Below are 14,520 nucleotides of genomic sequence, written 5' to 3' on the forward strand. Positions count from 1 at the left end.
ATTGTATTTGTTTCGCCTATTATTTTCTTATATGTAATTAATTGTATGATCTGAGATCTTGTAAGAGAAGATGGTTTGAAGAAGTAATTGTATGAGTTAATTGTATTGTTTTAAATGTTTATTGTATGAATTAGAGTGCTCTGTGGGTCATGTGGGAACCCTATGAGAAACAGACAAAATATGAATGTTTTCTGTTTTGCTTTCTGATTGTTCTGATGTATTCCTTGGTGAATGAGATGAATGAATATGTGTTTAATTTCGCAAATAAATGAGTTTTAATATGGATTAAAGTGCTCTGTGAGAATTGTGAATATAATGTGATAATGTGATAATGTGAATATAATGATGAGATATGATGATGAAATATGATGATGGAATATGATGATTAAATGTGATGATGAAATGTGATGATGAGATGTGATGATGAGATGTGATGATAATAATGTGATATGAGAATGCATAGAGTCTTGATTGACATGCATCATGTGCATAAATGTTTTTAAGGGTACGATATGGAATACACTGCCAGAGAAGGCCCCCTAGTGTAAAAGCTTTAAGAATTAGTCCTTGGGGATAGCTCGGTTTGGAAGTCCTAGTCTCGCCTATTGTGTGCATGGGATGTATCTTGCGCGTCTTAGTTATCCCGACGAGACTCTAGTAGTATATCCTTCTAGTGAGAATGCGCAGAGGGTGTGACCCAACATGTACGCACTACAAGAAAAATCAAGATTATCTACAGAAAAATCTATAGATAAACATAAAAATCCGTACATAAGTGTCAATTATCTACGGATTATCTATGAAAAAAAGTCCGTAGATAATATGGTCGTAGATAACGTTATCTACAGAATTTTCCGTAGATAACGTTATTTACGGAACATTATCTACGGAATTTTCCGTAGATAACTCACGAAAGTTGTTATCTACGAATTTTATCCGTAGATAACTTTCAGGAAATTTTTATTTAATTTTAATAAATTTATTAATGTAATAACCCTCATATTTGGCTTCTCAAGGATGCTATTTCATTACACTTCACTTTTCAACATGTTTTGTCCTTATTGCACATTTTCTGGAAAACTTCCCAGAAGGTCACCCATCTCTATACTACTCCAGGTCAAGCACGCTTAACTGTGGAGTTCTGATGAGATAGGCTACAGAAAAGCTAATTCATGTTATCAGTATAAGTAGTACAAATTAATTCATTTAAGTACAATCTCATACTTATACTATTTTTGGATCCCTCTCATTTTGGTATGTCCAGACCGCTATAAAAATATAAAAATATATATAATAATTATATTACCAATAATAATAATAATTATATTATATTTAATTAATATTTATTTATATATATACATACTTGTATAATTAACAATCTACTTATTTCTATTTAAAATTAATATTATGATACAATTTAAATTAATTATTATAAATTTAAAAGTTTAAATAATAATTTATATATTTTAAAATGATAAGGGCTGAAATAACACTAGTGTAACTTTTACTAAGTATTACACCGCTCAATAATGTTATATTAAATGTGAATTTTGTAAATTCAACCGTTAGATTTAAAGTTCATATCACTTTATATTTTTATATCAAATTTTGTTAAAATTGAACAACAACTTGAAGGTAATCAAAGTTTTCATATTTTAATATATTTTGAAATGTATGTATTACGTCAATTTTATTTTACAAGAATGAAGTATCAAATCATCTTAAATTAATATAAAGTTTTGTATATATGAGCTAAGAGTAGAAAACTTTTAATCTAACGTTGAATTTATAAAATTCGCATTTAATAAAAGTTACATTGATATTATTATAACCCTTCTCTTTTAAAATATTATTTTTATAAATTAAATTTTAACATTTTAAATAAATTATTAATTAAATTAATATATTTATTCATCTTCAATCTAAGATATAAAATTCAAAAAATGTATTTATTCTTATTTTATTTTCTAATTATCAATCATTAATAAAATACTAATTTAAAATCTTATCTAATTATATCCTAATATTTTCATATCAAATTTAAAACCATATATTAGTATGTTATTTTTTTATTATCAATTAATTTATAAAAATAAAAAATTTAAGATGGAAATTTTTAATAATATTTATTTTAAAATATTATAATGAATTAAATAAAATTTTAAAATATATTTTAATCATAAATAATTTTAAAATATATTTTAATCAAAAATATATTTTTTGGTCAATACGATAACTAAAAGTATTATGATAAATAATTAAATTAAAAAAATTAAATCTTATAATGATTATTTTTTTAATGATGCTAAATTAAATATTCTAATTATTTTACAATAAATTAAAATGAAAAGATAATAAAATATGTTAATTGATGTTTCAAATAAATTGTAACTTAAGAAATTTATTTACATGTGAAGTTATCTACGGAAATTTTCGTAGATAACTTATCTACGGAATAATCTGTAGATAGGTTACCTACGAATATTTCCGTAGATAACTTATCTACAGAAAAATCCATAGATAAATTATCTATGGAAATTTCCATAAATAACTTATCTAAAGAAATTTCCGTAAATAACTTATCTAATGACAATTTTTAGTAATATTTATTTTAAAATATTATAATGAATTAACTAAAATTTTAAAATATATTTTAATCAAAAATATATTTTTTGGTCGATACGCTGACTAAAAGTATTATAATAAATAATTAAATTTAAAAAAAAATCTTATAATGATTATTTTTTTAATGATGCTAAATTAAATATTTTAATTATTTTACAATAAATTAAAATGAAACGATAATAAAATATGTTAATTGATATTTCAAATAAAATATTTTACCTACGAAATTTATCTATGGGTGAAGTTATCTACGGAAATTTTCGTAGATAAATTATCTACGGAAAAATCCGTAGATAAGTTATCTACGAAAATTTTCGTAGATAACTAAATATTATCTACGAAAATAATTCCGTAGGTAATATTCCGTAGATAACTAAAAATTATCTACGAAAAAATTCCATAAATAATATTTCGTAGATAACTAAACATTATCTACGGAAAAAATTCCGTAGATAATATTCCGTAGATAATAATAATTTTTCTTGTAGTGTACTCCTAGACTACTCTTCGTGTATTGCTAGCAGCAATATGCCATGTGATGTTTTAGCACTACATGCATGATAATATGTAGTTCGTGTCCATACATGTACATTTTTAATGTTATATGATAAATTGATATTTTTATGTCTTGGATGAGCCAGAGTGAGATGTTTCTCACTCCTTTTTCTTTTCGTTGTTTTCCTTTGACCATTATACAAGTGATTATCAGCATGAGACTGAGGATGTAGGTGATGAAGCTTAGGCTTCAGAGTTGGGCTTTGCTCTGATAGGACATGTGACATCGAGGCGTAGATAGGATTATACCAGGATGTTTCACTTATTAAATTATTTTGGAAATTTTAGTTTTATTTATTTATAATTTCCGCTAATTTTGTTAAGTTATAGATGTGGTACTCTCTATCTGAACACGTTTGATATTTTAATTATGAAATGTTATGTTATTCAAATTTTATTATTATGTGTTATGATAAGAGTAATATTTATATATAAATTTATAGTAATAAATATATAATTTTATTTTTTAGAATAAGAATATATATTATAATTATTTTTTTAAGAAATTATATATTCTAATAATATTGAATTTTTTTAAAATATTTTAAAATTACTTTTTTAATATAAGTAATTATATAATAATTTAATCATTCATTTCTCGTATTAAAATTATCTTTTTAAAAGAAATATAATATGAATTAGGATAAGTCATCATTTATTGACTAAGGGGGGTGTATTGGATTAGGATTTTAAAGGACTTTTTTAGTTAAAAAAAATTCTGCGGATTTTAAAAGACTTTGCAGGATTTTCATGACTTTTAAGATTTTGTAGGATTCCATGAGATTTAAAATCAGGATTTTAATGGATTCTGCAAGACTTTTAAATCAGGATTTTAATGGATTTTGTGGAGTTTTGACATTTGATAAGATTTAAAAAAAAATGCATACATTCAAATTTCAAAAGAGTCAAAGACAAAAATAATATAAAAAAAAATAATGTCTAGATAAATAATAATGATAATTCTCCATAATATCCTATCCTCTTTTTATAGCATCCACTATCAATTGTAACAATTCATCGGAATCCTCCTTGGTCCAAGCTTCATAGTTTTCTTTCTCTTTTCCTTTTTCTTTATTATTTCCTCTTGAATCTGTAACATCCCAAAATTTTATTTTTATGTATTGGGATTATTAGAAGGTTTATCATATTTTTACGTATTTTACTATTCATATATACGTATTTTACTATTTATGTATACGTATTTTACTATTCATGTATACGTATTTCTAAATAGTATTTTTTTCAATTATTAGAATTTGAATAGGAAATGGCTGCGGTGGAATGCAGAGGCTGCGGAATTCAATTGAATTCCAATTCTATTTATTTGAATATTTTAATAAAAAGTAACTTTTAATATATAATAATGAAATAATATTATTTTAATCTATGCATAGTAACTTCATAAATTCTATAAATAGGAGTTTAAGGTTTTTGAAAATTCATAATTTTAGAGAGAAGAAATTCTAGAGAAATAAAAAGAGAGAATAAGAGAGGAGGTTCTGCTCTAATTCCGGTCCCGATTTAAGAAAAAGAGGAGGAGGTTCTGCCCAAGTTCCTATTCATCCAGGTACGGGGGAAAAGGGGATTATTTATATGTAGAGTACATGAGGGAATTGGGTAGAGGAATAATTTCTTAAAATCACGTTTAATTTATCTGAATGGAAGGCCGAGCCTCCTATTAATTTATAATTTGGAATTTATCTGAATGGAAGGCTGAGCCTCCTATTATTTTGTAATTTAAATGTTCTTGATAAAAGACTAAAATTTACATCCTTGTTATATTTTTATGATTTGGAAAATATAAATGGATTCCTAACTAGGAGGCACTGCCACCTTTACTGGAGTTAATTTATATTTTCTTTATTATTATCTATATATATATGTATTCCTAGTTTTTCACTATATTGTAAGGGTAGTACTTATAAGACTTAATCTGGTATGTATGAGTTTGAATTATCACATTAATTCCATGTTCTATGTATGATTGAGGTTGGATTGAGGGGAAAAGGTTTTGGTTAGGGTTTTCATGATTTCTTCATGATTTCCATGGATTAATGGTTAAAACTTAATTTTATTGCTTAAAATGATGTTTTTTTTGATATTGTTTATGTTTTTTTTTTAATGGTTCAAATTCGTGTAATTTGGATTGGATTCATGATTGGAAGGAATTTTCAAGGTTTTCATGGGTTGCTGGTTGCAGAATGCGCTGGGCGCGCTGAGTGCAAGTCTGGGCGCTGAGCGTGAATATTTTGATTTTGAGGTCTTAATGAAAGTTGTAGCCTTGGATTTTAGCTTTCCAATGGCGTTGGAATCACCCAAAAAGGAGGTCTAGAACTCCAGATATGGATGTTTTAGTGAAGAGGGGTCAAGCTGTCAGCTTTATCTATAGCTGTTGCGGTTTTTATCATTTTTCACAAAGTAGATGATGGAATTAGGACTTGATGTCTTCATGAGAGTTGTAGGAAATTTTCTTATCTTTCATATGAAATAAGGATGAGCATGGTAGGAGTAGTATAACCCCTGATACGCTGTTTATAGTTTATACTAATCATTCTATTGATTATTATATTAGTTATTGTTATGTTATTTGATGGATGATATTGATGTGAAATTGAATTATGAGTTGAGATATTGTATGATTATAATTGTGATGTCTCACATTGATGACTAGGATGGCACGACCCCTGGGTAAGTGGTGCTATAGGGAAGGCGTGACCCTAGTATGATGTGGGATGAGTAGGACAGTTAACACCACCACTTATGTCGCTTATGGCAGCCCTGGCATAGGATTAATTGCAAGAGATTGTATTGATTGTAATGTGATTGTGTTTCCTCACACCAAAATGGCGAGGGACGGCACGGCCCCTGGGTAAGTGATGCTACAGGGAGGGCGTGACCCCTGGTCTGGTGTGGGTTGAGTGAGGCAATTAACCTGTATCACTTGTGTCAGATGTGGCGGGGCCTTGGCATAGTGTTAATTGTTGGATTGACATGAATGTTGTATGTGAATATGATGAGTAATTGATATATATATATATACACTATATAATGAGTTATGATGAAATTATACTGTGATATGATTGAATGTATTTTGCATATAGATAATTTTTCTTTTCTCACCGTATAAATTGTTGATATTTTAGGTGGAGAGGATCCAACTGCAAGTGGTATATAGAATGCCATCCGTTAATTTGGGAAATGCTCTGATAGTGTGACATCGGGGCAAGAGGATCTCTAGGATAGAATATTTGGTATTGTAATAAATGTTATTTTCTTTGAAAAATGTGTAAACTCTTGAATTTTATCTTTCAAGTTTTATTTTTCAGTCAGAACAGTTATGAAGTATTATGTGAACCCTTTTACCAACTTAAAAAGTTTATTTTCCTTAATTTTTTTTATTATATTTCGATATATGTATTGGGGTAGTAAGGGTGTCACAGAATCTCCCATTTGAATTACTAAAACAATATATGTTGAAAACTAGTTATATAAATAATTATAGATAAGAGACAAAATCAATAAAATTATATTATATTATTATTTTTAGAAGCATACCAATCATACAAGATCGAATATATCTTGGTTATCTAAATGGATCAAATACCTCAGTCATTATAAAAAAAAATATGTAAAAAAAAAAATATAGAAACATAAGATAATTTTTTATATAAAAAAGAAATTAGTATATTCGATACTGAGAAAATATTTAGATATATAATTTTTTTTTATATAAACGAAAGTATTTAGATATAGAGAATATATACATATATATATATATATATATATATATTATTTTAGTTATATATTATATAATAATTTTTAACGATATTTATAAATGTAAATTATTCTAACAAATATTTTAACAATATTTTCTTTTTAAAAAAATAAGCTAATGAAGACATAAATCCTAAACTCTAAAAAATTAGATACTGCAATGTCTTATGTTAATTTTCTTTTTTTAAAATATAAAAAAATCTTAATTTCACAATATAACAATAAAAAAGAAAAATTCATAGTAAAAAAAATAAAATAATTGTTGAGTCATAAAAGGATGAGGGATAAAAGTAACAAATTCAAGGGAAGGAGAGAGTTTGCAGTTTTTATGTTGAGAGGGTTCTTTTCCCAACTAAAATCCATTTTCATCTCATTCTACTCACAGAAACCCTAACAAATTCATGTTATATATATATATATATATATATATATATATATATATATATATATATTGTAGAGATTATGATATCAATTTCATCTTTCACCTTTTTCTTTTCTTGACGTGTGTTATAAAAAAAATTGTCACTTAAAATTTGAAATTTCAAGCATTTTTTTGTGTTATATAAAAGAACAAATTCAACTGCATAGAATAAATAAAGCAAGTCAATTAAAGAGAATGAACAGAAAAATAGAGCAAGTCAATAATACTATCATTTGCATATCAGAGTTTCACAAAATAAGCGAATGGGATGAGAACAGTACTACAATATTATATATGAGCAATGAACAATAATGTAGTATTATTAGTAGAGAAAAAATGGAGAAGACAGGAGCATAGAAAAAAAAATGAAAAACTCACTTGAAAATTCTTGAAACACTTGAAAAATCACTTCAAACAATCTTTCAAAATCCGATGGGTTTGGATGGGATTGTTTTATGAATTTGGTATTTATAGATAACACTAGAAAGTCCTTCAAAATCCCTCTCACACAACAATCCTTTAAAATCCTTATATTTTTGAATACCAATTGATTGTTTTTAAGTTGTAAAAAATCTCAAATGAATACCAGTGGATTTTAATGGACTCTTTAAAAAATATTGAAAATCCAAATTGAATACCACTGGATTATTTTTAAGTGACATAAAATCTTGATTGAATACCAATGAACTTTTTTACTCAAAAAAAGTCTTTTAAAATCTTACGAAATCCTAAATCAATACACCCCCTAAGTTTACTTAACTATAATTAACATGATACACACATATAAGTTTGCTCATTTACAAGCACTTTTTATATATAAAAAAAAAAAGTAAGTTAGCAACTTATATCTAAGTATATTTTAAAAAATAATAATATTTTAAATTGTCGAATGCATATGTTAAATATTTATTATACATAATTAAAATTTATAATATATTATATATAAATAAATAAATATTATGTTTGATTATATAAATTATATTTAAAATTTGTATAAATAAATATTTTTAAATATTAAATTATATTTTAAATTTTTTATAAATAATTTATATTGTAGCACAATATTATTTTTATTTATTAATATTTTATTTTTAAAATATTAAAATTTAATTCATAAATAATTATGATAAATAAAATCCAAATTAATTAAATAAAAATTTACAAAAATATCTAAAATCTCTTTCATTAAGAAAAATCTCTAAAAATATTATTGTGTATAATAAAATTTTTTGTTTAATATATATGAGTTCATTATAGTTATAACTTGTTAATATGTTTTTTCTAAAAAGGAAGTGGATGTATGTTAGTAAATTCAACAAATATTTGATTTACACCTGCTTACTTTTTAAGAAAAAATAAGTCAGTAAATCATGTTCAAGTATTTTTTTTTTTCAAATAATAATATATTAATTTTAACTTTGTTTACTATATAAAAATACAAAAGACAATAAGAACACTTAATTTTTAAAATAATAAATGATATATTTTATTAAAATATGTATATAAAAAATTAACATAAAAAATTTAATGGACACATTTACTCCACAGCCACCAAGGTGTATCCATCCCTCACTATGAATATAATGGACTGGAATATGGTTCTTCTTTCATCTACCATATTCGAAGTTTATTACTATTTGTTGTATACGGTAATCCACACGTAGCAAGAAAATAGTTTATTATACTAATTTTATAAAAATAAATTAGTTAAGTAATTTTTTTATAAAATAAATTAGTTTAATTTTTTAAAAATATTAATATTTTAGTTTGTACAATACACATGTATGCTTTTTTTTTAGTAAAGATAGAAAAGATTACAAAAATGGTCGCAATGAGGATTGAACCTAGGTCCTCATGCTTCTAAGAGCACCTCTAATGAGGTTGCTTATAAGTAACTCCACTTGCCACATCAGCCTGAAAAAGAGCAAGTGAGAGCATCTCCAGTAGGGGTTGCTTATAAGCAAACTCATGTGCCACATCATGCCACATCAGCTCATTTTCACTTTATGAGTTGCTTAAATTTTAGTACTGGAGCTTCTATAAGCAACTTTGTTAAAATTTAAACAACGCATAAAGTGAAAAAGAGCTGATGTGACATGATGTAGCACATGAAGTTGCTTATATAAACACTAATTCTTAAAAAAAAAAGGAAAAAGTGAGGCTAATGTGACAAGTGAGATTGTTTATAAGCAACTCCACTGAAAATGGCCTAACTACCCCAACCCTCCCCACCCGACCACTAGGCTAACCCTAGTAGTCACATGTATGTTTATTATATATAATATAATTAAAATTTATAATAAATTATATATAAAAAATATTATATTAAATTTATAAATTATATTTTAGATTTATGATAAATAATTTGTATTTAAAAAATATTTTTTGCTTATTGATTTATTTTAAAACATTAATATTTAATTAATAAATAATTATCTTAAATAAAAATTGAATTAAATAAAAAAATTAAAAAAAAATTCTACAAATTCTTTTTGAAAAAAATCTCCTAAAAATACTTTTACATTATATAGAAGTTTGTGTTTAATATATAGTAATTAGTTAATTGATTGAATTTTTTTTATAATTGAATTGTTTTGATGTGGTGCATGTATCTATTTTATATTCATATATAAATCAATTATTAAAAAAAATAATAAACTAAATCTATCTATTTTATAAAAATGACTTATCAAACTGATTTTATAACATAGATCGGTTTTTCAGATTTTTTATTTAAAAGATAGATCATATATATATTTTTTTAATATGGATTATAGTTATGAATTTGTTTGGGGTTTACTTTCAAGTATAATATTTCTGTTAAAAAAATTTATGCCTTCGTATTTTAATTTTACAAATTAGGTCCCTAAATTTCACAATTATGGATTTTAATACTTCCATCAATTTGCAATTAAAAATACAACATTTTTGCAGATGGTTATGTGGCATATGAAAATAAGAAAAAAATTATAAAAATATTAAAGATGATATTTCAACATCTCAACCTCACCTTTAAATAACGCTAAATTAGTAGTTCTTTTAATATATAAATAAAATTATAATATATATACTTTCAGTGAAAAAAAATTACATATATATATATATATATATATTAATAAAAAAAACTGTATATATTAATAGTATTAAGAATATAATTAATAAAATAATACTAAAAATTTCATTAGTATATTAATAGATAAATTTATAATTTAATAAATATAATATATTAGTATATGGTTATTTGAAAATATATTATATGAGTATTTATCATATAATTTTTTTTATATTTTAGTCACTAAAATTTATATTTATATGACGTATTTTAATTTCTAATACATTTATAATTTTTGCATAAGTATATTAATAGATTATAATTATATTTATCTTATCTATAAATATATTAATAATATTATTGGTATTAATTTACCAATTATATTATTCATACTGTAATTAATATATATATATATATATATATATATATATATATATATATATATATTACTTAGTAGCAGTAAATATATGTTTTTTTTTGTGTGTGTGTGTGTGAACTAGAAGTAAATATAGGTTTAGTAAAAAAAAAATTAGTAAATATACGAACTTTGATACTTAAATGAGATTTACGATCTATATAACCTAAATAGTTGAATAATTATATAATTTTTTTAAATATTATGAAAAATAAAATATATCATAATATATTAACATGTTTATAATATTATTAGTATTAATGTATTAATTAATTAATAATAAATATAATATAATATAAAATAACATAATACATTAATGAGATTTAATTCTCACTGAAGATATATATCTATATTATAACTTTCATTTATAAATTAATGAAAATTATTAGTTTAATAATTAAGTATTATTGTAAAAAAAAGTAAGTAAAGGTGAAAGATTCAAATTTTATATTTTATATTTTAACATTTTTTTAATCTTATTTTTACATAACATGTTACTTCATCATGTCTTTGTCATCCAAACGACAATACCAGCAAAAACTAGTAAATTTTTAGTAGGGCACTAAAATCATACAAATAAAATACTTAAAAATAAAGTTTGTTTAATTAAAATTTGGTGAATTAAAATCCCACTTTTCAATGCAGAATGAATTTATTAGCATTTTTCATTACTATAATATACCTATGTTGTATGAATACGCAGTACTGAGTACAAGTAAAGTATAGGTATAAGATATGCGATTTTTCTAAAATTTAGGATACGGCTACGTAAAGTAATTTAAAGAATATATAAATTATATAAATAAGAGTAAATCAAATAAAAAAATCATAGATAAGGATAATTTATATATACAAGAGATTAAAATAATTATGGACTAAATTTTATTTATTTCTTGATTAAATTATATTAATTTAAGACAAAATCTTAAGATATTTATGTAAAAAAAAAAAAAAAAAACGGTCTTCATATGATAAAAAAAAATGTAAGTGTCCAACAACCAAAATGATAACACTTTATTTTAATTGGGATATATCACACTTTATTATTTTAACTATTTTAATCTCATAATTTCATTGTGCGTCATTAGTGAAAACAATTGCTTCTCATTTAAATTTATTTAGAGAAAAAATAAAAATTTTAAGAATGTGTCCATTTAAAAGATTCTCATTTATCTATAGTTCTCCACAAATATTCAACCTTTTATTCTCGCCCTTTTTTTTTATAACTCTTGATTATTCTTTCTTAAAAGAAGACGAAAATTTATATATATAAGAATTAAATCTTCAATCATCGATAAGTAATGTCATTGCTCTCGTAAATAAGAATTCAATTTTAACAACAAATAGGATTAATGAAAAAACTATTTTTTTTCTTTTGAAAAATATAATTTTCATTTATGAGACTTAAATACGAGCTCTATGCGTATAAAAAAAAAACCTATTTATATTAAAATGATGTACCCACTTTTATTTAATAAATATTTTAGATACATATCTAGTAAATATGCACGTATAAGATGAATTTTGGAGTAAGCATAGTTGAAAGTGAAAAAGTGGGTGGAGTGATGGATGATGCATTAGTTAGTGATAAAGAAGAGTATCCAATGATTGATAGAGTGAGTGCGTGTCCTGCTATGAAGCGACAAAGTGACACGCACGAACGCAATCATGGGACCACGTGCTGCCACGTGCCGTGCATCACATGCTACTGCACCACATCGTAACTCATCTGCATGTTCCCCACGTGACCCCCTTTCCCTCCCTCCACGTTCCATTCACATGTTTTGTGTCTAGTGATTCACACACTAGACTCATTTTATCTTGAATTTTTTTTTTCAAATTCATATTTTATTTAGATGCAATGCGGTCATAAAGATTAAACTCTTAGAATATACTTATATATGCTTTAATATCATAACAAAGACTAACTCAATTTGTTTTTTCCTAGAGCCGTGAAAATGAGTTTCAATCCATGGGTCAGTCTGGTCTACTTTGAAAATGAGTTGGATTAGGTCAAAAAAATGAAAAAATTTATAATGAGTCAAAAAATGTGACCTGACCTACTTTTAACCCGGTTCACCCAGGTTAAACTCATGGTAAACCGGACAGCCCACCTGACCCACTTATCAACTCATCAACTTAACTCACTAACAACTCACTTAACTATTTATTATTATATATGCATTATTTTAATAAGATATTACTTTTTTTATAGATAAAGATAAAATCAATGTTAAATGTAACGTTGTTGGTAGACTGGAACGGGACGTTCCAAAGTTGGAACGGGACGTTCCAAAGTTGGAACGAGCTGTTCCAAACTACTAGAAGAAGGGTGATTTAGTAGCCCCGAACGGGCCGTTCCAAACTACTAAATAGGCCTGTAAATTGTAGTTGAGAACGAGGCGTTCCAAACCCTAGAACGGGCCGTTCTGGTTGGAGTACGGGCCGTTCTGGATGAGTTCTAGAATGGGCCGTTCTGATTTCAGAACGGGTCGTTCTGTATGTGATTTTTGCACATGATGAAAGGGTGCAGAACGGGCCGTTCCGGATTCGGAACAGGCTGTTCTGGTCACTCTTGAACCTCTATAAATAGGCGATGAGGGGGGGGGGAAGAAAAGGAGAACTTAGAGAGAAGTTTTAGAGAGAATGACTCTGGCCAGGAAGCTTGCTTTTGGAAGATGGAGGTTCCTGGGTTGAGCTTCGGAAGGAAATTCCACTTCTTCTCAGCCCTTGGCAATGCTAAGCCAATCTTCAGGTTAGGGAAGCTCCATGCATTGTTTTCTTTGAAAATGGTTAAGTTGTTGGCTTAAGTTGTTCATATGTTGTGTGTTGATAATATGTGATATGTTGTTAAAGTTGCTATACATTGTGAAACTAAGTTGTTTTTATGTTGTTTATTATTGAATTATTAATAAGTTGAGATGTATAAGTTGAAGTAGTTTATTGATGTAAAAGTTGTTTAAAGTTGTATAAGTTGTCTATTATTGTAAGATGGCTATTGTTGTATTGTAGTAAGTTGCCTATTGTTGTAAGATGTCTATAGTTGTATTGTTGTAAGTTGTTTAAAGTTGTTAAGATGCCTATTGTTGTAAAGTTGTTATGGTGTCTATTGTTGTAAAGTTGAAAAGTTGGGGACATATGGTGAAGATATATGTCCTATGTTGAGATACATATTACTAAGGAGATAAGTTGAAAGTTGTTTTAAAGTTGAATCCCTTAGTATTGTGTGGGGGACATGGAAGTAGTTGATCCATGTCATGGTTGAATGACCAATTTGAGTAAGGTATCTAGTTAGAGATGTAGTCTTTGACTAGGTACTGGAGGGTGCGTGGTACTTGGAGGACAGTGGGTGGGCTAACTCCATATGTAGATTGGTGATGCTAGCCAAGGCCGTGGTAGGCTCATACCCAAACCCTTCTGTTGTGACAGTAGTACTGGACCTCCGAGTCTAAGTGGCACACCTGAGAAATCACCTATTGTTGTCTATACCTGGTTCTCTTCGGAGTTCCTAACGTTGTTCTATACCTGACCTGGTTGAGATAGGTCAAACGTTGGATTCAGTAGGGTTTATGCCACCTAGACTGCTCAACCTCAGTTGTTGGAGATCTCCGAGTTGAAATGCGTGACGACGCATAAGTTGTTGATGAGTTGATTTGTTGTTGATATGAGTTGTATATT

The 14,520-nt window shown here is 26.0% G+C and overlaps 1 long non-coding RNA gene across 1 annotated transcript; it reads left to right on the top strand.

Annotated features, from left to right (window-relative positions):
• The first annotated feature begins 4,357 nt into the window (after window positions 1-4,357).
• LOC145955669 (uncharacterized) lies at window positions 4,358-6,581 on the top strand. Its single transcript, XR_014432320.1, has 2 exons — window positions 4,358-4,747; window positions 6,324-6,581. It is a non-coding gene; the product is annotated as an uncharacterized LOC145955669 (long non-coding RNA).
• Window positions 6,582-14,520: the final 7,939 nt, after the last annotated feature.

This window comes from Cajanus cajan, chromosome 3 (assembly GCF_000230855.2).
Source record: "Cajanus cajan strain Asha chromosome 3, NIPB_CcT2T_4, whole genome shotgun sequence".
Classification (NCBI taxonomy): Eukaryota; Viridiplantae; Streptophyta; class Magnoliopsida; order Fabales; family Fabaceae; genus Cajanus; species Cajanus cajan.